The sequence below is a fragment of the Meles meles genome, chromosome X (assembly GCF_922984935.1).
Source record: "Meles meles chromosome X, mMelMel3.1 paternal haplotype, whole genome shotgun sequence".
Classification (NCBI taxonomy): domain Eukaryota; kingdom Metazoa; phylum Chordata; class Mammalia; order Carnivora; family Mustelidae; genus Meles; species Meles meles.
In genome coordinates this window covers 62,642,946-62,666,840 of record NC_060087.1, presented here as the reverse complement: position 1 = coordinate 62,666,840, position 23,895 = coordinate 62,642,946, and the positions used below count along the sequence as shown (strand labels likewise).

Sequence of the window (23,895 nt, the reverse complement as noted above, 5' to 3'; positions counted from 1 at the left end):
TCTCTGCAACTATGGCTTCCTCCACTCTGCAGTACCTGGGATCTGCTTCTCCCCTAAACCATGTCTCTGTACTTGCTACCTTCTTCAATGTGGCCTTTTTCCTCCCTTTAGTTGTGGAGTTTGTTCTTTCAGTTTTTAGGTCTATTTCTGGGGTATTTAGAATTATTTGATAGTTATCTAGTTGTGTTTGTAGGATGAGGGGAGCCTGATATCCTCCTCCTCCATTGCCAGCTTCCTCTCTCTATAACTAGATTTTTAATAAATGGAAATTTAGATTGTTTCAAAATTTTGCCATTTTTAAAATTTTTTTTTATATTTTATTTATTTGACAGAGAAATCACAACTAGGCAGAGAGGCAGGCAGAGAGAGAGGAGGAAGCAGGCTCCCCGCGGAGCAGAGAGCCCCATGCGGGGCTCGCTCAATCCCAGGACCCTGGGATCATGACCTGAGCCAAAGGCAGAGGCCTTAACCCACTGAGCCACCCAGGTGCCCCAATTTTTGCCATTTTTAAAATGATGATACATATCTTGTAAATACATTGGGATTAACTTTTAGGTATTGCAGCGTTCCTGAGTATGTCATTTAAAATTTTGTTAGATATTACCAAATGATCACTATAAAGATTATGCTTTAGATGCACAAGACTGCCAGTTTCTTGATACTTTTACAATATAGTATGTTTTTATTTTAAGACATTTTTGCAAATCTGAAGGGCAAAACTTCCTTTTGGGAATTTTTGATTACATTTGTTTTATTATGAGACTGTGTGCCTTTTCATCTGTATGAAAGCCATTTGTATGTACTTTGTTGTGAATGTTAACTCATGTATTTTGCCCATTTTTATTAAGTTATTTTGGTCATTTCCCTTACTAACTATTTATTAAGGAAATTTGTTCTTTTGCTCTATATGTTACAAATTTTTCCCCAGTTTCTCACTTGCACTTGAATTTATTTATAGTATATCTCCCATGTAGAAAAATCATGATTTTTATATAGTGGAATGCATCAGTCTTTTCTCTTTCCTTTTGTAGCTTCATTATTTTGAATATTTTAAATTTTAATTGGTATATAATGTAAAGAAAAGTGCCTATTTTCACATATATCCTAAGTGTGGTTCAATGAATTTTCATAAACTGAACAATTCCATGTAATCAGCACCCAGGTTAATAAATAGAACATGACCAATAGCTTGAAAGTCTGCTGATGCTACCATGTTCTCTCTATCTGTTCCTTTCCACACAGGGAATTAAATTAGTTTTGAAAGGCTTTATTCTTTTTATATAACATAAAAAATCCATTTTGGGGTAAAGAGTGAGTGCAGGATCCAATTTTATTTTTTTCAATGACTAGTTAGTTGCACCAACACCATTTATTAAATAATTTACATTTTATTCATTGATATAAAATTATGCCATTATCATGTACCAATCACGTTTGTGTATTCAGAGATATTTTTGAACTCAGCTTTGTTCTTTTGATGTGCCTGTCTATTTATAATTTCTAGCAGGGGAGTGGCATGGTCCAAGTTTTTAAAGATCCCTCTGGCTGCTATGTGGAGAATGGACTGCGTGGTGGGGAAGTGGGCAGAATGCAAATATGAAGACCATTTACAGGAAAGTTGCAGTAATCTAAGTGAGAGACAATTGTGACTCAGATTAGGAATGTACAGCAGAATAGAGAGAAGTAGTCAGAAATGAAGTATGGTTTGGGCACTTAAGTCATATATCAGTACCACACAAGTCTTTTAATTTACGTATTTTTATCATACACTTTAATATCTCATAAGACCAAGCCCTCTTCATTGCTCTTCTTTTTAATAATTTTTCTGGTTTTTCTTGATATGAACTTTTTTCATATGAAATTTAGAATTAGTTTGTTCAGTTTCAAAAATCTTATTGTCTCCATAGGATTAAATTAAACTTATAAATTAGTGTAATCAGAATAAATAACATTTTCATACTATGATTTGTAACATCCAATAGAAGGACATTTTTTTAAGACTGTTCTTCAAAAGTATATGAAAGATTTATTTACACAGATTTTTTCTGTTACTTAGTTTTTAGTCTTGAGGTTTTCTGTGGTTGGCATTTGAAATTGTATCTTCTCTGCCATTATGCTTTTATTGACAATTATTAAGTATATCAAATATACAGAAGGAGTTTAAAAGTCAGACACCATATTTCTACCATCTAGAGTTAATGAATGTTAAAATTTTTCATATTTGCATCAGTTCATTGTTTTTTTACAGTGAAAATTATGTATAAAATTAAACTTTCCCATCCATCTCATTGATTTCCTTCCCCCCTACAAGTAACCTGATATAGGTGAGTCTTTCTGTTCATTGTATGTCCATAAACATTATATAAAATTGTTTTGTGCATTGTTAAATTTTATAGTTATCAGAGTGTAAACGTCATTTTGCAACTTGTTTTTTTCTGTTTAATGTTTTGTTTTTGGAACTTATCTATGTTTCTATGTGTAGCTTTATTTAATTCATCTTAAGTGAACAAGAGAATTCCATGTATGAAGGCAATACAATTTTCAAAAATCCATTCCATTATTAATGGACATTTGACTGGTTTCCAATTTTTTGGTATTCTAAACTATATCCTCGTATATATCCTGAAATTTACTGGACATTGCCAAATTACTTTCTGAATAGCAATTCATTTAGTTTACAAGTATTTGCTTACTGCATAATATGTACCAGACACTATTCTAGGAGCTGTATACAACAGGGAAAAAATAGACAAATTTTCTTGCCTTCTGGAAAGTATATTGAAGTTGGAGGAAACAGACAAAATCCAAAATGCAGAGTATATTATATGCAGATAAGACAGAGAAAGAGAATAAACATTGTTGTGATAGTTAATTTTAATTGTCAACTTGGCTGGGCTACATTATGCAGTTATTTAATCAAATGTTAATCTAGATGTTGCAATTTTGTTGATTTATCCCGTATCTTCATTATTTCCTTCCTTCTGCTTACTTTTGTTTTGCTTTGCTTTGCTTTTTCTAGTTTTTTTGAGGTAGAAACTTAGAATTTGACCGTAGAATATATTTAAGAGTCTCACCTATACATGCTTTAAATTGAATTTCTATATGAGATTTTGATCTTAGAGTTGATCCTAGTTAAGTCTTTTGGAGATATTAAGATAGGGTTAATGTACTTTACATGTGAGAAGGACATGAACTTTGGGGTCTGGAAGGAATAATTTTTATGGATTGATTTGTGTTCCTCCCAAAGGATATGTTTAAGTCTTAACCTTCAGTACTTCAGAATGTGACCCTGTTTGAAAATAAAGTTCTTGCAGACTTAATTAGATAAATTAAGAGAAGGTTATATTAGATTAAGGTGGATTCTAATCCAATATGACTGGTTTCCCTAAGAAGAGAAGAGAGGCAGATAGAAACAGACAAACATACACAAAGACACACACGCACACACACACACACACACAGAATGCCATGTCATGACAGAGGTAGAACATGGAGTTACACTTCCATAGGAAAGCTTGGGATAACCAACAGCCTTACAGGCTTTGGAGAGAGCATGACCATGCCAACATCTAGATTTCAGACTTCTAGCCTCCAGAACCACGAGGGAATAAATTCCTGTTGTTTTAAGTCACCAAGTTCATGCTACTTTGTTACAGCAACCCTAGAAAACTAATAAAGCATATGATTTAGAAAACTCACATAGGCTATTGTATTATCCATATTTCTGCTCTTTGCTTTAAACTTTTTTACTTCCCGATTCTCTATTTAAAGAACATCCATTAGACATTCTGTAATGGGGGTGTGCCAGAAACAAATTCCTTTAGTTTTCCTTCATCTATTTTGGTTCCCTTTCACTGCTGCAAATACTAAATTTGAGGCTGATAATTCTTTACTTTGAGAAATTAAAAATTTTGTGTCACTTTCCTCTGGATTCCATTATTTCTCACATGTCACCTAAAGATACAAATGCTTTTTATTCAGCTGATTTTTCTCTTGAGCTACCAGGACACACATCCTAGATATTCTAAACCTCCTACTAGGTTGACTCAAACAAAGCAAAGAAAGAAATTAAAAAAATAAAACAAAACAAGACAAAAAAAAGTCAGGTCAGCTGAAGAGAGCTTCCTAAAGTAATCAAATGAAGAGGTATTTTAAGATTGAATCATCAATCTCAGTAAGTTGAAGAGGGTTCCATTCTGATTTTCAAACTAGGGGTGCAGACTAAGAATATGTAAATGATTTAATCAGTTTTCTGGGACTGATTTTCAGAGTACTGAAAACAATCTCCCTAGGAAAGGTTAAGTTTTAAATATGGTTATTATAAGATACAGAAATAGAGAAAGGAACATTCATGAGATTATTTTTGAGGAAAAAGCATCAGCACTTAGTAAAATTTTGGGTATCTCAGAGAAAATTCAAAAATTCTTTCACATTATTTGCCATAAAATAAGCAGCTTTGGGGAAGCTGCAGAAGATAGATTAGCAGGATGTAGAAACCAGCCAAAACGATGCAGAGACTGGAGGCTGATTTCCTCGAAAAAAAGCTAAAAATATACTTCTGCATCAAACAAAGAAAGTTCTGGAGATTGGATTCCATTATTTCTGATGAGAACTGGCTATAATTCAATTGTTTTCCTCCTATAGGTGATGTGTCATTTTTTTTTCAGATTCTTTAGATTTCTTCTTTGTCTTAAGGCTTCAGAAGTTTAACATGACTTTCTTCAAGTTTATCCTATTTGTGACTCATTTAGATTCTTGACTCTAAGTTTGTTCCTCCAAATTTAGGGAATTTTCAGCCATTATTTATTCAAATACTTTTTCAGTCCCACTCCTTTTTTTAAAATATTTATAAAGAATATTTTTATTTTTATTTATATAAACACTGTTTTGAAGAATGACACAAACTCAGAAAAATATGATTAGAGTATTCCTTCTCACACATAGGCTACTAATGCCCTAGTATCTCAAAATCCTTTACAAAAGGAGATAGCTCAAAGAGTTCTCATCCAGGGTTGTTTTTTAATGTTACTTTTTTTTCTTCTTCTTTTTTTTTTTTTTCATCTGCTTCCATTTTAAGCTTAACTTCTTCAGCTGAAAGAGCTCCCAGTTTCTTATTCTTTGCTTTCTTAACCTTTTCCTTGCTGGCGGCCACATCAATTTTATTTTCAGTAGAGGCTTCCTTTGGTTTCACAACTGGTTTTTCTTTAGGTGGAATAAAAGCTTTGTTTCTTTCTTCTTGTCTCTTACTAAGAGCTTCTGCTTGTTTAGCCTTTATGGCTTCCATTTTCTTTCGCTTCTTCTGACTTGCCTTCAGAAAATATTCACCACTAGCCAATTCTTTATCAATCTGACTTTCTGGTTGTGGTGGTGGGAATGGTGTATACTCTTTCTTGACAGTTTTTTTCTTTGGTTCCTTGTGTTTATTCACATTCTTGTGCTTGAACTGTGGCAAAAATCTTTCCCAACTTTGTGATCTTAATTCAGAATCTTTTGCCAACTCTCGTTTGATCATTAAGGTTTTAATGTTATAAATTGGATGAATATTCTTCATAGTATCTAGAACTACTTTTCGAACCTCTTTTAAGCCACTAAAAGGTCCAATGACTGAAACCGTGTTTCCCTGAGCCTTCAAGGTAGATCCTTTGGGACCAATGAGGCATTGTCTTCTTTTTACAAATCTTTATTTCTCACTAAAGAACCTATTTTAATGATGTCACACGCAACATCATCCTGAAGAATTCATACTGCCTTTCAAATGAAACACTCCTTGCGGAGAAAGACAACTATCATATGATCTCCCTGATATGAGGACATGGAGAAGCAACATGGGGGGTTAGGGGAATAGGAGAAGAATAAATGAAACAAGATGGGATTGGGAGGGAGACAAACCATAAATGACTCTTAATCTCACAAAACAAACTGGGGGTTGCTGGGGGGAGGTGGGGTTGGGAGAGGGGGAGGGGGTTATGGACATTGGGGTGGGTATGTGCTACCGTGAGTGCTGTGAAGTGTGTAAACCTGGCGATTCACAGACCTGTACCCCTGGGGATAAAAATACATTATATGTTTATAAAAAAAATTTGGAAGGGGAGGCGACCCATAAGAGACTATGGACTCTGAAAAACAACTTGAGGGTTTTGAAGGGTCAGGGGTGGGAGTTTGGGGGAACAGGTGGTGGGTAATAGAGAGGGCACGTTTTGCATGGAGCACTGGGTGTTGTGCAAAAACAATGAATACTGTTACGCTGAAAAAATAAATAAATTAAAAAAAAAAGAAACACTCCTTGCTAAAAGTTTTATTAGGTCTCTGGCCCTAATGATGATATATGGATCAAAAGTCTTCTTTGTTGTACACACAGTCATACTGCCCTCTATCAGGTCCAGGGTTGCATTAATATGATGTTCATTCAAGGCTTTCTGTACCAATGGCCAGCACTCTTTCAAGTAAGCTTCCCTATATTTTGGGAACAAAGTTGCAAAACTGCTCTCCTCCAAGAGTCCTCTGGGATTGTCTTCTTTGGAAAAAGCTGGTTCCTTCCAACCATCAAGAACAGTGAGGAGTTCTGATTCATCTCGGTTCTCTGGCTTCGGCTTTTTCTTGCGAAACACATTTTTCCCGTCCGCGATAGCTTGTCCGTTGAAGGAGGAGGACGCCATCTTAAAATTGCTTCCCCCCACTCCTTTTTTTAATCTCCTCTCTTCTGGGGGTTCTGAAGAGATGCATTTTGGATATTTTATTATCATCATAGAGGTATCTGAGATTCCATTTATGGAATGAGAGTGATAAAGAGAAGGGAAAGAAAAGCCTGAGAAAAGAAAATGAAGTGAAATAATCATTTTGGAATATGGAGAAAAAATTATTAGGGGAATAGTTTGGATTTTTAAGAATGAATAAAAGAAGTACTGAGTATACATTTGATATTCATGGTCATGAATTTAATGAAAGATCCTACACTACATCTTTTTCATTTTGCCATGTATAGTGTTGCATGTGTGCATGTGTTTGTAACTGTTCAGGCTCATATATAACTAAATACTTTAGTACTTATCTATATTATTTTATTTTTAAATAACTCATTTCAATTAAAGTCAACCATAATCTATTAAGGTTTGTACTGTTTCTTGCAAAGTCATCTTATTCAATTTTCCAAATAAGAAAGGTAGTAAGAAAATAATTTTTTATAATATACTATAAAAAGACAACAGAGCCTCCAAAAATGTGGTTTTTTTTTCAAAAATGTGTTTTTTGATTACTTAGATTTGGCTTTTGCTTTGGCCTCACAAAATTTAATTTTTAGTCAAAATTTAACAAAAAAAATTAAAATTTTTGTTAAAAAAATCAGATCACCTGTTTAAAATGAGCCTGTATAAAGCTTTAATTTTCTACTAGAATTTTTAATTTTAATTTTCTACTAGGCCCTCATTTTAGAAGGCAGGCAGGACAGCTAGAGAATTAAATATTGTGCCATGGAATTGGATAGTTTTGGTTCAAATTCTGGCTCTGTCACTTACTATCTGTGACTCTGGGCAAATTCTTAATCTCGTCATGCCTCAGTTTCAAGATCTGTAAAATGAGGATAATAATTAAACTGGCCTTATAAGATACTGTCAAAAATTAATATATGTAAAAAATGGTAAGAATCAAAATTCTCAATCATTTATTGGTCATTTTTCTCTCTCATGGGCCACTATTGTGTATTCCTTAAAAAGCCTCCTACTGAGGATTTTTTACTGTAATTCCCATAATGGCAATGACATTTCTCAGGTTTCCCACTTCCTACTCCACCCCTCAGTCTCGGTTTATCCCACACATTTTTTGGTTTATTTTACCTTTCCTGGGAAGTATTCTCTTAGAATGTGATCCTTGTTTAGCACCCTAACTCTTGGAAAACATCTCTTGCCCAGAAAAGTACACACTGTTGGCTTGCTGTCTGGAGGAGGTACTGTTTTCTCTCTGTGAAGCCCCTTTTAACTCTGCTGTGTAACAGGCAATACAACCATGGCTCTGTATCTCTAGTCTTCCCAACAGTTAATTAAATACTAGTCCTTATGTTTCTCAAACACTGGGGACTCTTGTCATGAACCTTGAGCTTTCTCTCACTTGGTTTGAGGTGACGAGAAATATCCAGTTTCATAACCCCTGTGAATCAGAGGAAGGAAACACTCAGCATACCAGTTCTCCAATGAAATCTTCCCACTGAGACTCTCTGACCTCAACTCCTAGTATATAGATGAGAGTTGGGTTTATGACCCAATTCTGTTTCAGTCTTTTACCATGTCTTTGTGGGTGGTCTGGCACCTCACTTAAGGATATTGCTTGTGGTAGTGATAGTCATTTGTGTTGTTCATCAAATATTTACAGCTTTCCTCCTTTTTGATACATAATATGAATGCACATCTCTGCCATGAGGCAAGATAGGGCCATGTCACTTAATTTGCCCAATAAATTGAGCAGAAAGCTTTCAGATAGTAGTTCAAAAAGCCACTACTGCAGTAGTCCCAAAAGTTAGTGTTGAGATTGAGCCTCCTCCATCAAGCTGACCCTAAATGACCAGGATGAGCAAAGCCTCTTGATGATATGCATTGGACATCTTGTGTGAATGAGAAATATACTTCTCTGTGTCAAAACATGTATATTTTGAGTTTGGTTGTTTTTACAGCAGAACCTAGTTCAGTCTGACTGTAATATATTTGGCATGTATTTTTCTTAGTCTTATGCCCTCTTTGTGAAATTCAAGAAGACAGAAAGAGTAACATTTTGCATTCTGTTAAATTATTATCATTATTTATTCTTATTCTTATCATTTTCATATTTACATTGGAACATGTGAGATTATACTGTGTAGGGGAAAGAGACTAATCATAGTGTCAAGAAGACAGAAAATCTGATTTCAAGTCCTGGTTCTAGTATTAACTTTATGTAAATGAACTGTTTAAAATTTCCTCAAGTATAAAACAATAATATATCCCTTAATACCTAACTGAACTGTTAAGGATCAAGGGGACCGTGGGTAAGAAAGTGCTTTGGCACCTCTAAAGTAGGACACAAACATAGCATATAAACCTGTGCAATGAATCCAGGCTGTGCTTTGAGTGGCCTATAGGTCTTTTTCAAATGTATAACATAAAGTCTTGAGAAGAATATGTAGAAGTACTCAGACATTATTTTTCTTCTCCTATTCAGTTATTTGTGCAGTGACATGTATCAATTCCTCACTGAACAGAGTAAGAGATGATGGCTTTCAAAATATCAAAAGCCTTTCAATCATGTCTGACCTGTTCAGCATTGTATCAGGCAATGTGAGAAATATTAAATAAGTTAAAGGAACTACTCATGGCATAGAGGATTAAAAAATAAGCAATACATATAATTCAGGCACAGTGAGAATGTTGGCAAAGCTTATTCTCCTAAAAGTAATGATAACTGTGTAATGTTTTTAAAACAACAATTTCAGAACTCTGGCTATCAACCAGAAGCACATAACAAACTGAAAAGCATATTTATGTGTGTTATCTTGGTATTTTTTTTTCATACATGTCTCATGTCCTCTTTGGCCCTCTGTTCCTCCTCCACTGCTGGATTTTGTGTTAATTAGATGTTTTCTATACCATTTCCATTACTTTGTTTTATATATATATATATATATATAAATAATATATATTATATATATTATATATATTTATTATATATATTTATTAAATATATATTATATATAATATATATAAAATATAATATATATAATCTCCAAAGGCAAAGGAAACAAAAGTGAACATGAACTTTTGGCACTTCATCAAGATGAAAAGCTTCTGCACAGCAAAGGAAACAGTCAACAAAACAAAGACACAGCCCACTGAATGGGAGAAGATTTTCGCAAATGGCACTACAGACAAAGGGCTGACATCCAAGATCTATAAAGACCTTCTCAAACTCAACACCCAAAAACAGATAATCACATCAAAAAATGGGCAGAAGTCATGAACAGACACTTCTCCAATGAAGAAATACAAATGGTGAACAGACACATGAAAAAATGCTCATTATCATTGGCAATCAGGGAAATTCAAATCAAAACCACACTGAGATACCACCTTACACCAGTTAGAATGGCCAAAATTAACAAGGCAAGAAACAACAAATGTTGGAGAGGATGTGGAGAAAGGGGAACCCTCTTACACTGTTGGTGGGAATGCAAGTTGGTGCAGCCACTTTGGAAAACAGTGCGGGGATTCCTTAAGGAATTAAAAATAGAGCTCCCCATGACCCAGCAATCGCACTACTGGGTATTCACCCCAAAGATACAAATGTAGTGAAAAGAAGGGCCATCTGTACCCCAATGTTTAGTAGCAATGGCCACAGTTGCCAAACTGTGGAAAGAACTGAGATGCCTTTCAACAGACGAATGGATAAAGAAGATGCGGTCCATATTACTCAGCCATCAGAAAGGATGTATATCCAAGTTTTACATCATCATGGATGGGACTGGAGGAGATTGTGCTGAGTTAAATAAGTCAAGCAGAGAAAGTCAATTATCATATGGTTTCACCTACTTGTGGAACATAAGGAATAGCATGAAGGACATTAAGAGAAAAAAAGGAAAAGTGAAGGGGGGAATAGAGGGGGAGATGAAATATGAGAGACTGTGGACTCTGAGAAACAAACTGAGGATTTTAGAGGGGAGGGAGGTGGGGGTATGGGTGAGCCTGGTGGTGGGTATTAAGGAAGGCACGGATTACATGGGGAGCACTGGGTGTTATATTTAAACGATGCATCTTGCAACAGTACAATAAAAACTAATGATGTATTGTATGGTGACTAATATAACACAATAAAAATGGTCTTTAAAAATAAAATTGATTAATGTATCATATTTTTTTTCCATTTTATTTATTTTTTCAGCGTAACAGTATTCATTCTTTTTGCACAACACCCAGTGCTCCATGCAAAACGTGCCCTCCCCATTACCCACCACCTGTTCCCCCAACCTCCCACCCCTGACCCTTCAAAACCCTCAGGTTGTTTTTCAGAGTCCATAGTCTCTTATGGTTCGCCTCCCCTTCCAAATTTTTTTTTAAATAAACATATAATGTATTTTTATCCCCAGGGGTACAGGTCTGTGAATCGCCAGGTTTACACACTTCACAGCACTCACGATAGCACATACCCTCCCCAATGTCCATAGCCCGCTCCCCCTCTCCCAATCCCACCTCCCCCCAGCAACCCCCAGTTTGTTTTGTGAGATTAAGAGTCATTTATGGTTTGTCTCCCTCCCAATCCCATCTTGTTTCATTTATTCTCCTATCCCCCTAACCCCCCATGTTGCTTCTCCATGTCCTCATATCAGGGAGATCATATGATAGTTGTCTTTCTCCGATTGACTTATTTCACTAAGCATGATATGCTCTAGTTCCATCCATGTCGTCGCAAATGGCATGATTTCATTTCTTTTGATGGCTGCATAGTATTCCATTGTGTATATATACCACATCTTCTTTATCCATTCATCTGTTGATGGACATCTAGGTTCTTTCCATAGTTTGGCTATTGTAGACATTGCTGCTATAAACATTCGGGTACATGTGCCCCTTCGGATCACTATGTTTGTATCTTTAGGGTAAATACCCAGTAGTGCAATTGCTGGGTCATAGGGTAGTTCTATTTTCAACATTTTGAGGAACCTCCATACTGTTTTCCAGAGTGGTTGCACCAGCTTGCATTCCCACCAACAGTGGAGGAGGGTTCCCCTTTCTCTACATCCTCTCCAGCATCTGTCATTTCCTGACTTGTTAATTTTAGCCATTCTGACTGGTGTGAGATGATATGTCATTGTGGTTTTGATTTGTATTTCCCTGATGCCGAGTGACGTGGAGCACTTTTTCATGTGTCTGTTGGCCATCTGGATGTCTTCTTTGCAGAAATGTCTGTTCATGTCCTCTGCCCATTTCTTGATTGGATTGTTTGTTCTTTGGGTGTTGAGTTTGCTAAGTTCCTTATAGATTTTGGATACTAGCCCTTTATCTGATATGTCGTTTGCAAATATCTTCTCCCATTCTGTCAGTTGTTTTTTGGTTTTGTTAACTGTTTCCTTTGCTGTGCAAAAGCTTTTGATCTTGATGAAATCCCAATAGTTCATTTTTGCCCTTGCTTCCCTTGCCTTTGCCGTTGTTCCTAGGAAGATGTTGCTACGGCTGAGGTCGAAGAGGTTGCTGCCTGCATTCTCCTCAAGGATTTTGATGGATTCCTTTCTCACATTGAGGTCCTTCATCCATTTGGAGTCTATTTTCGTGTGTGGTGTAAGGAAGTGGTCCAATTTCATTTTTCTGCATGTGGCTGTCTAATTTTCCCAGCACCATTTATTGAAGAGGCTGTCTTTTTTCCATTGAACTATCACTCTTCGCAGATGATATGATACTATATGTGGAAAACCCAAAAGACTCCACTCCAAAACTGCTAGAACTTGTACAGGAATTCAGTAAAGTGTCAGGATATAAAATCAATGCACAGAAATCAGTTGCATTTCTGTACACCAACAACAAGACTGAAGAAAGAGAAATTAAGGAGTCAATCCCATTTACAATTGTACCCAAAACTATAAGATACCTAGGAATAAACCTAACCAAAGAGACTAAGAATCTATACACAGAAAATTATAAAGTACTCATGAAAGAAATTGAGGAAGACACAAAAAAATGGAAAAATGTTCCATGCTCCTGGATTGGAAGAATAAATATTGTGAAAATGTCTATGCTACCTAAAGCAATTTACACATTTAATGCAATCCCTATCAAAATACCATCCATTTTTTTCAAAGCAATGGAACAAATAATCCTAAAATTTATATGGAACCAGAAAAGACCTCGAATAGCCAAAGGAATATTGAAAAAGAAAGCCAAAGTTGGTGGCATCACAATTCCGGACTTCAAGCTCTATTACAAAGCTGTCATCATCAAGACAGCATGGTACTGGCACAAAAACAGACACATAGATCAGTGGAACAGAATAGAGAGCCCAGAAATCGACCCTCAACTCTATGGTCAACTAATCTTCGACAAAGCAGGAAAGAATGTCCAATGATTAATGTATCATATTAATAGAACAATGGACAAAAAGTCACGATCATCTAAATAGATAAAGAAAAAGCATTTTTCAAAATCCAACACCCATTTATGATAGAAAGAATGAACAAACTGTGAATGGAAGTATGCTTCCTCAACCTGACAGGACATTTATGTAAAGCCACGGCTAACATCATACTTAGTGATGCAAGACTGAATGGTTTACCCGTAAGATCAGGAATAAGGCAAATATTTATGTTTTCATTACTTCTATTTCAACATTTTACTAGAGGTTCTAGCCAGGGGAATAAAGCAGGAAAAAGAAATAAATAGCATCTGGTCACAAAGAAGAAAGTAAAATGTTTCCCATTTACAGATGACCTGATGTCATTTATTGAAATTCCAACGAATCCACAGAAAATATTTTAGAATAATAGACAGGTTCAGCAAGGTTGCAGAAAAGAATATAAAAATACAAAATTCAATTGAATCTCTATATAATAGTGGTTCCTCAAAAATCAAACAAAGACCTACAATACAATCTTACAATTCTGCTCCTAGAGTATACCCCAAGTAATTGAATGTCAGTGTTTAAATAAAAACTTGAATGCAAACGTTCACAGCAGCCCTATCCACAATAGTAAAAATGTAGAAATTACCCAAATGTCCATCAATTAATGAATGGATAACCAAAGAATGATGTATCTATAAAATGGAATATTATTCAGCCATAAAAGTAATAAAGTACTGATACTTGCTACAAAATGGATAAACTTCAAAAACAACATGCTAGTTGAAAGAAGCCAGACACAAAGACCACATATTGTATGATCTGATTTATATGAAGTGTCCATTAAAGGCAAATCTATAGAGACCAAAAAAGCATTAGTGGTTGCCTTGGGATGGAGGTAGGAATAGGGAATCAATATAAACATAAATAAAATATCTTATTAGGATCATTAAAGTGTTCTAAAACTGGATTCTAGTGAGTTGACTAATTTAGTAAATTTACTAAAATTATAAAAAATTTTAGGCTTAGGTGGTAAATTTTATGGTATGTAGATTAATCTCAATATATGTTTAAAAAATTTTTTTAAAGATTTTATTTATTTATTTGACAGACAGAGATCACAAGTAGGCAGAGAGGCAGGCAGAGAGAGAGAGGGAAGCAGGCTCCCCGCTGAGCAGAGCGCCCGATGCGGGGCTCGATGTGGGGCTCGATCCCAGGACCCTGAGACCATGACCTGAGCCGAAGGCAGAGGCTTAACCCACTGAGCCACCCAGGCACCCCAATCTCAATATATGTTTTAAAGAAGGTATCATTCAGATCTCCATTTTTCAACCACATAGTCAGCAGGACAATTAAGCCATGGCTATAAGATCAAGACCTACTGATTCCCAAAGTTTTTATGTTACTCATTATAGAATCAAAGGAAGAGCACTCACCTCTCATATAATTCTTTCCAAATACTCAGTGGAGGGGTGCCTGGGTAGTTCAGTGGGTTAAAGCCTCTGCTTTCAGCTCAGGTCATGATCCCAGGGCCCTGGAATTGGGCCCCGCATTGGGGCTCTCTGCTCAGCAGGGAGCCTGCTTCTCTACCTCTCTCTCTGCCTATCTCTCTGCCTCCTTGTGACCTCTCTCTGTCAAATAAATAAATAAAATCTTTTAAAAAATACTCAGTGGAAAACATTTCATTTTAAGAAGAGGAAACTATTTGAAATTTATCTTTTTTTTACACCATAAATAGGAAGGGCTAAGATGGTCATGTCTTTAACTGGTCAATAGGACACACCTGCAAAGAGTTGGTAAGTAAATGCAGTTACAGATTTGCAGAACAGGTACTGCTTAATGATTACTTTGAGCCACTGTATTTTTTTTCCTTTTGGTAATTTTTATACTTAAAAAAATTTCAAACTTTATTAGATGTTGTCAAAATAAACAGATAAATTTGGATTGTTCAGCAAGTTGTTTTAATTTTTATTTTTACTTTAAAACTCTTATTTAAATTCCAGTTATTAACATACAGTATGATATTAGTTTCAGGTGTAGAATTTGCTGATTCATTACTTACAAACAATACTCAGTGCTCACCACATGTGCCCTCCTTGATACCCATCATGTATTTAACTCATGTACCCATCCACCTCCTCTCCCATAACCCTCACTTTGTTTTGCACAGGTAAGAGTCTGTTTACTGGTTTGCTTCTCTTAGCCTCCTTCCAAAACGTTCATCTGTTCTGTTTATTGAATTCCACTTATGAGTGAAATCACATGGTATTTGTTTTTCTCTGACTGACTTATTTTGCTTAATATAATGCCCTCTAGCTCCATCCATGTCATTGCAAATGGCAAGATTTCATTTTTTTAATGGATAAGCAATATTCCATTGTATATATGCACCACAACTTTTTTTTTTTAATCCATTCATCAGTCAGCAGACTTTTGGTCTCTTTCCATAATTTGGCTATTGTTGATAATGCTGTTATAAATATCAGGGAGCCTGTGTTCCTTCATGTCAGTATTTTTTGTATCCTTAGTGTAAATACTTAATAGTGGAATTGCTGGCTCACGGGGTAGTTCTATTTTTAACTTTTTGAGGAACCTCCATACTGTATCCCAGAGTAGCTGGACCAGTTTGCATTCTCACCAACAGGGTAAGAGTGTTTCCCTTTCTCTGCATTCTTGCCAACATCTGTTGTTTACTATGTTCTTAATTTTAGCCATTCTGACAGGTGTGAGGTGATATCTCATTGTAGTTTTGATTTGTATTACCCTGATGCCAAGTGATGTTGAGCACTTTTTTATGTGTCTGTTAGCCATCTGGATGTCTTCCTTGGGAATATGATCTATTCATGTCTTCTACCCATTTCATAATTGCATTAATTGGGTTTTGGGTGTTGAGTTTGATCAGTTCTTTATAGATTTTAGATACTAACCCTTTATCAGATTTATCATTTGCAACTATCTTCTCCCATTCTGAAGGCTGCCTTTTAGTTTTGTTGATTGTTTCCTTTGCTGTGCAGAAGATTTTGTCTAGATGAATCTCCGGTAGTTCATTTTTGCTTTTGTTTCCCTTGCCTCCAGAGACATATCTAGTAAGGATTTGCTATGGCCAAGGTCAAAGAAGTTGCTGCCTGTGTTCTCCTCTATGATTTTGATTGTTTCCTTTCACACATTTAGGTCTTTCATCCATTTTGAATTTATTTTTGTGTATGGTATCAAAGACTGGCTCTGTTTCATTCTTTTGCACGTTACTGTCCATTTTCCCCAACATCATTTGTTGAAGAGACTTTTTTCCATTGAATATTCCTTCCTGCTTTGTCAAAGATTAGTTGACCATATAGTTCTGGGTCCATTTATGGGTTCTCTGTTCTGTTCCATTAATCTATGAGTCTGTTTTTGTGCCAGTATCATACTGTTTTGATCACTATAGCTTTGCAATACAACTTGAAGTTTGGAATTGTGATACCTCCAGCTTTGGTTTTCTTTTTCAGAATTGCTTTGGCTATTTGGGGTCTTTGGTGGTTCCACACAAATTTTAGGATTGTTTGTTCCAGCTCTGTGAAAAATGCTGGTGGTATTTTGATCAGACTTGCATTAAATGTGTAGATTGCTTTGAATAGTATAGACATTTTAACAATATCTGTTCTTCCAATCCACGAGCATGCAGTGTTTTTCCATTTTTTATGTCATCTTCAATTTCTTTCATCAGTGTTTTATAGATTGCAGAATACAGATTTTTTATCTCTTTGGTTAGGTTTATCCTAGATTATCTCATAATTTTTGGTGCAATTGTAAATGGGACTGATTCCTTGATTTCTCTTATTGTTGTTTCATTATTGGTATAGAGAAATGCAACAGCTTTCTGTACATCGGTTTTGTATCCTGCAAATTTACTGAATTCATGTATCACTTCTAGCAGGTTTTTGGTGGAATCTTTGGGTTTTCTATATAGAGTATCATGTCATCTGTAAATAGTGAGAGTTTGACTTCTTTCTTGCTGATTATTTAGATGGCTTTTTTTTTCTTGTCTGATTGCTGAGACAAGGACTTCCAGTACTATGTTAAATAACAGTGGTGAGAGCAGACATCTCTCTCATAGAGGATAATAGAGGAAAGCTCTTAGATTTTCCCCCATTGACAAAAATACTCGCTGTGGATTTTTCATATGTGGCCTTTATTATGTTGATGTATGTTCACTCTATCCCTACTTTGATAAGGGTTTTTATCATGAATGCATGTTTTACTTTTTCAGTTGCTTTTTCTGCATATGTTGAAAGAGTCCCATGGTTCTTATCCTTTTCTTTATTATTAATGTGGTGTATCATGTTGATTGTGTTGCCAATATTGAACCACAGTTGCAGCCCAGGAATAAATCCCAGTTGATCAAGATGAATGATACTTTTACTGTTGTTGGATTCCATTTGCTAGTATTTTGTTGAGAATCTTGCATTCATGTTCATCAGGGATATTATCCTATAGTACTCTTTTCGTGTAGTCATTGTCTGGTTTTGGAATCAGGGTAATTTTGGCCTCATAGAATAAATTTGGAAGTTTTCTTTCCATTATTATGTTGTGGAGTAGTTTGAGAAGAATAGGCATTAACTCTTTAAATGTTTGATAGAATTCACCTGTGAGTCTATATGGTCCTGGACTTTTGTTTGTTGGGAGATGCTTGATTATTGATTCCATTTCCTGCTGTTTATTTGTCTGTTCAAGTTTTTTAAATTTCTTCCTATTTCAGTGCTGGTAGTTTATATGTTTCTAGGAATTTATCTATTTCTTCTAGGTTGTCTAATTTATTGGCATCTAGTTTTTCATAATATTCTCCTACAGTTGTTTGTACTTCTGTGCTGTTTTTGTTATTTCTCCTACCTCATTTGTGATTTTGTTTATTTGGATCCTTTCCTTTTTGGTAGGTCTGGCTAGCAGTTCATCAATTTTATTTATGTTTTTAAGGAACCAGCTCCTGATCTCATTGATTTGTTCTATTGCTTTTTAAAAACATTTTACTTTCTATGTCATTTATCTCTGTTCTAATGTTTATTGTTTCCCTTATTCTGCTGAATGTAGGCTTTGTTTGTTGTTCTTTTTCTAGTTCCTTTAGGTATAAGATTAGTTTTTTTATTTGAGATTTTTCTTGGTTCTCAGGGTGGGCCTGTATTGCGCTATACTCCCCTCTTATGACTGCATTTGCTGCATCCCTAACGTTTTTGACCATTGTGTTTTCATTTTCATTTATTTCCATGTTTTTAAGAAATTATTCTTTGATTTCCCTGTTGACTCATTCATTATTTAGTAGCATGTTGTTTATCCTCCATGTATTTGTGGCGTTTCTAAATTTTTTCTTGTAGTTGACTTCTAGTTTCATTGCATTGTGGTCAGTATAGGTGCATGGTGAAGTTTCAATCTTTTTGCATTTCTTGAGGCCTGTTATATGACCTAATATGTGAACTATTCTGGGGAATGTTCTATGTGCACTTGAAAAGAATATGTATTCTGAGAGGGGAGTTAAGATGGCAGTGTAGCAGGAGGACTCTAGGCTCATCTCATCCTTTAACCACAACTAGATAACTATTGCATCATTCTGTATACCCAAGAAATTGACCTAAAGACTGGCAGAACAAACTGCAAAACTAAAAGGAAAGAAGAGACCACATCGAATAATGTAGGAAGTTTAGAGTTGTGGTTTGGAGGAGAAACAAACTGTGGGTGCTGTGGAGGGGAGGGAATCCTGGTCATGGGGAAAAATGAGAGAGAGTCGAGTACACAAGGATACGCACAGGGAGAACACTTTCCCAAAGCCATTGGCTGGGAAAATGAGAAGGGCTGATTTCCTTGAGTTTTATAACCAGCAAGGCTCAAAGACTGGAATTTTGAAGGTTGGCAAGCTTGGCTGATATAGAGCCTTGAGGGCACTGTCCTACTCCTGGAGAGAAGGCTGGTATACAACCCTAGAGCAGATAGTGTGATCTGATGATCACCTAAGACACATGGGGAGAGACCGTTCACTCTTCTTGAGGTGCATGTGTAAGAGGTGGTGTTCACAGAGATGCCTCTCCAGGGACAAAAGACCTGGAAGGCAACAATTCCCTCCCCTGCCCCTCAGCATAGGTGCAGACACCTGCTGAGGGTGGGTAACCTGAACAATGACTGTTTAGTCTGCTCTTTCTAATGAAATTTTTATTTGATTTAAAGAGTTGCACATAGTCAAACTCCCAAGTTTTTGTACTTGACAATGTGAAGTTTGCCTTGTTGGAATTTCTATAAAATGTGGCCAAACTGCCTTCTGACCTCATCTCTCTACTCTTTTTTAGGCACACTGGCGGTCATCTAGTTCCATGCTTCTTCCTGACAAAGAACATTTGCACGTGCATCCCAGGCACTTCTGGGATGTTTTCCGCTCTCACCTCCATCTTCCTTTTTAACTAAGTAAATCCTACTCATCCTTAAGGTGCCAACCCCAGTATTGAATAAAGTTTCTTTGTCAGTGGTTCTTACAAAAAAGTATATTCCTTTACTTCAGAGTTCTTATTTCAGTTTTAAAATATATGTTCATAATCAAAGTGCTTTGTTGAGTACTGTAAGTTTCATGAGGAGAGAGTCAAAGTCCTATTTTGCTCACTGTGACATTCTCAGTACCTAGCACAGTTCCTGGTACATAGTAAGTGCTAAACAATAGTATGTTGAATTAATGAATTGATTCATGGACAAACGTCCATAGTTAATTCAGTAATTTCTACTTTTGCCATAGCAACCCAGATGATACATTGAACCATAGGTTTAAATTAAAAGGTACGGCCTTCCAATATAATAATAGCTAATATTTATTGAACATTTATTTATTATTATATTATATATTAAATTATATTATTATTGTTATTTATTTTCAGCCACTATTTTAAATGTTTTATATGCATTATCTCCTTTAATTCTCCTTCAAGTTCTATGAGAATGGTACCATAATTATTCTCATTCTATTGGTGGAGAAATTGAGGTAGGTCTTATTGTTAGCAGGAGGGGAAGCTTGGATTTAATCCAAGGCAGTGTACTTCACACTCCATGCTCTTAAATGTTAAACTATTTTCCAGATGGGGAAATTGAGGCCCAGAAGGAAGATGACTTGTCCAAGTTTTTATAACCAATTTAGTGGCAAAGCCAGGAATAGAACCCAGGTATCTTGATTAATAATTTGTAACCTTTAACTACCTCACTCCTCCACTGATAATAAATTAAGTCTATTAATGAAACTATTATGCATATCATTGTATGTATTATAAGCAATAGTAAACATGTTAAATATGATGACTTTTAATTTTATCTTTATTTTTTTTAAGATTTCATTTATTTGACAGAGAGAGCACAAACAGTGGGAGCTGCAGGCAGAGGGAGAGAGAAAAGCAGGCTTCCTGCCGAACAGGGAACCTGATGCAGGGCTTGATCCCAGGACCCTGGGATCATGATCTGAGCTGAAGGCAGGCATTTAACAGACTGAGAAGCCCTTAAGTTTATCTTTAAAATGACATCTTTCTTCAAATAAAGCTCAAAGACTCTTTAAACTCTAAGTTTACACATTTTCTTAATTGTAGCTTAATGAAAAAATCCCAAATGCTTGAGGGTACGGAGTTGGAGTGGTTTCTAAGGAATCAACATAAGCACTATTAAGAAAATGCTGTTCAAGATGGGATTGGGAGGGAGACAAACCATAAATGACTCTTAATCTCACAAAACAAACTGGGGGTTGCTGGGGGGAGGTGGGATTGGGAGAGGGGGAGCGGGCTATGGACATTGGGGAGGGGAGGCGAACCATAAGAGACTATGGACTCTGAAAAACAACCTGAGGGTTTTGAAGGGTCAGGGGTGGGAGGTTGGGGCAACCTGAGGGTTTTGAAGGGTCAGGGGTGGGAGGTTGGGGGAACAGGTGGTGGGTAATGGGGAGGGCACGTTTTGCATGGAGCACTGGGTGTTGTGCAAAAAGAATGAATACTGTTACGCTGAAAAAATAAATAAAATGGGAAAAAAATAAAAATAAAAAAAAATCTTAAAAGACAAAAAACAAAAAAAAACAAAAAACAAAAAACAAAAAAAGAAAGTGCTGTTCAGAATGTCACATAGCTGGAGTCCTACAGTATGCAGCATTTTGAGATTGACTTCTTTCACTCAGTAACGAAAATTTAAGTTTCCTCCATGTATTTTCATGGCTTCATAACTCCTTTCTTTTTAGTGCTAAATAATATACTATTGTCTGGTGTATCACAGTTTCTTTATCCATTTATCTCCTAAAGGACATCCTGATTGTTTCCCAAGTTTTGCCAATTATAATGTAAATTATGGAGTTTGGGTAATAATGATGTGTCAGTGTAGATTCACCAATTGTAACAAATGTACCATGTGATACAGTGATAGTGGGGAAGCTGTACATGTGTGAGGCACGGGTTATAGGGCAACTCTCTGTATTTAGGGTCAAATTTATTTGAACCTAAAATTGCTCTAAAAATAGTCTTATTTAAAAAAAAAAGAAAATGCTGTTCAATTCTGTTAAAAAATAACAAGTGCTAGTAAGTATTACCCAACTGCCCACTTGGTGCTGAATTCACAAGTGTAATCTTCAAAAGAAGACTATGGGAGCAATAGTCTTGTTATACTAGGGTTTTGGGGGCAGAGACTCTGGGATGCAGATATATTAATTTGTCCCAAATCATGTAGCTAGTAAGTGGTAGATCAAGGCTCACACTCAACTCTGATTCCATAATAGGGGAAGGGTAGAAGGTGAGAACTTGGTTGTTGGGAGAGGTATTTTGTGATATTAGTCCCTTCATAACAGTAGATAGAAGTTTTTTCTTTTCAACTACTTATGAACAATAAATCATTAGTTACTTTACATGTGACTATTCAACTTAAATTGATCAGTGAATATTTTTCTATATCAATTATTTAATTTTACCTCCATGTTTTATCTCTGGGGTCCTAAAGACGAGTTTTGTGCTTTATTTATTTTTTAATTTTCTTAGCATCTAGTACAATACCTGATACAGAATCAAATATTTATTGAATAATGGATAATGTCAGTATTAATATTTATCATCCTATTTTTGAAGTGACATAGACAATATGGCATATGTTAGAAATAAATGTCTTGAGTTAGAGACATGGGCTTTTGATGGGGCAAGCCTGACAAGTCAGCTCTGGTGAAGGTCTTTGAAAACTATTAGTTGTGTGTTCTTAAGAAAGTTTATTTCACCTGTGTCCTGATTTACTTAAATGTGGAATAAGGAAACTACTTCCCTTGCAAGATTGTTGTGAGAAATGATAATTCATGTAAAGTGGCTGGCACAGAATAAACAATAAATAAATGATAGTATTATCTTAGGTCAGTGGAGAAGAGGAGATAGAAACTCCACTATGATGTGGGGAAGATGTTTTGGGAAATTGATGCCCTTCACACAGAAGTTCCTAACTTGTGAATCCTCCAAAATTTTATTAAAAATTTGAGTATGTTCATTTTCCTAGGGTAAAGGCCCATTGATTTCATTAGATTATCAAAGTGCTATGTAACCTGAAAGATTTAATAACCACAACTCTAATTACTTCAAATAGAATACCATGTTAAAACAATGTCATAATCAATCTTCCTCTAAACTAAGTCCATCAAAAGCTCAGCTCCGGGGCACCTGAATGGCTCAGTGGGTTAAAGCCTCTGCCTTCGGCTCGGGTCATGATCCCAGGGTCCTGGGATTGAGCCCCACATCGGGCTCTCTGCTCGGCAGGGAGCCTGCTTCCTCCTCTCTCTCTCTCTCTCTCTCTCTCTCTCTGTCTGCCTCTCTGCCTACTTGTGATCTCTGTCTGTCAAATAAATAAATAAAATCTTTAAAAAATAAAAAGCTCAGCTCCAAGACAGGTCAAATGTCTTTAGACAAAGGACCTACCATCTTCACCCTAAACCCTGGTACTTTCTCAATTTTGGCCAAGAAAGAAAAAAAGGGATGTAAGACCATTGGGAAAAGAATGGAAACACTCACCTATTCCAACCCTACCATTACTTTAGTTCGAGAAAATCTTTTTTAGGGCCACGTTCACCAGAATATACTTCTGAATCATGCACAGCGTGAAGAATATACATTGGTTATCTCCATCACATAGGGAACTGATAGAAATTGGGAGAAAGCCTCAGAGCATTAGACGTGTCCAATCCTGAGGGTTTTAGCTGCTCTGCCCATCATTCTTTGTCCTCCCCTACTCCTCTAGCCCTGAAATTCAACCCTTCTTTTTGCTCTTTAAAGTAAGGGTTTGAAGCTTGGCTTGAGTCTCTTATGGTCCATGATGAAGAGAAAAAGATAATATAGTGCAGGATGCCTGGATGGCTCAGATGGTTAATCATCTGCCTTTGGTTCAGGTTATGATCTCCAGATCCTGGGATCGAGTCCTGCATTGGTCTCAGACTCCTGGCTCAGTAGGGAGTCTGCTTCTCCTTCTCTCTCTGTATCAAACGAATAAATTTAATAATCTTTAAAAAAAGACAACACAGTGTGTATTTAATAAAGCACTGTCTAATTGTATTTTGGGATTAAAATGATCTTCTGTGAATTAATAATAGTTTTTTCATAGTTTTTTGAAATGACTTCATTAAACAAAATAAAAAGTTGACAATTCTATACAGACTCCCCTCTCCATTTCTTTCTCTTTATTGAAACTTTCCAGGATATGAAAACCAAGCCTAGAAATCACTGAATTAGTACAATGTTGCAATAGTCCAGGTGAAGTACCATGAACTGTTAAATTAATGCAGTGCCAATGGGGATAGAAAGGCAGGAGAACTGAAAGGCACCAATTAAATGAGCAAAT

General features: G+C 36.0%; 1 pseudogene; it reads right to left on the bottom strand.

Annotated features, from left to right (window-relative positions):
- Positions 1-5,041: 5,041 nt before the first annotated feature.
- Positions 5,042-6,656, bottom strand: LOC123935332 (annotated as a pseudogene).
- Positions 6,657-23,895: the final 17,239 nt, after the last annotated feature.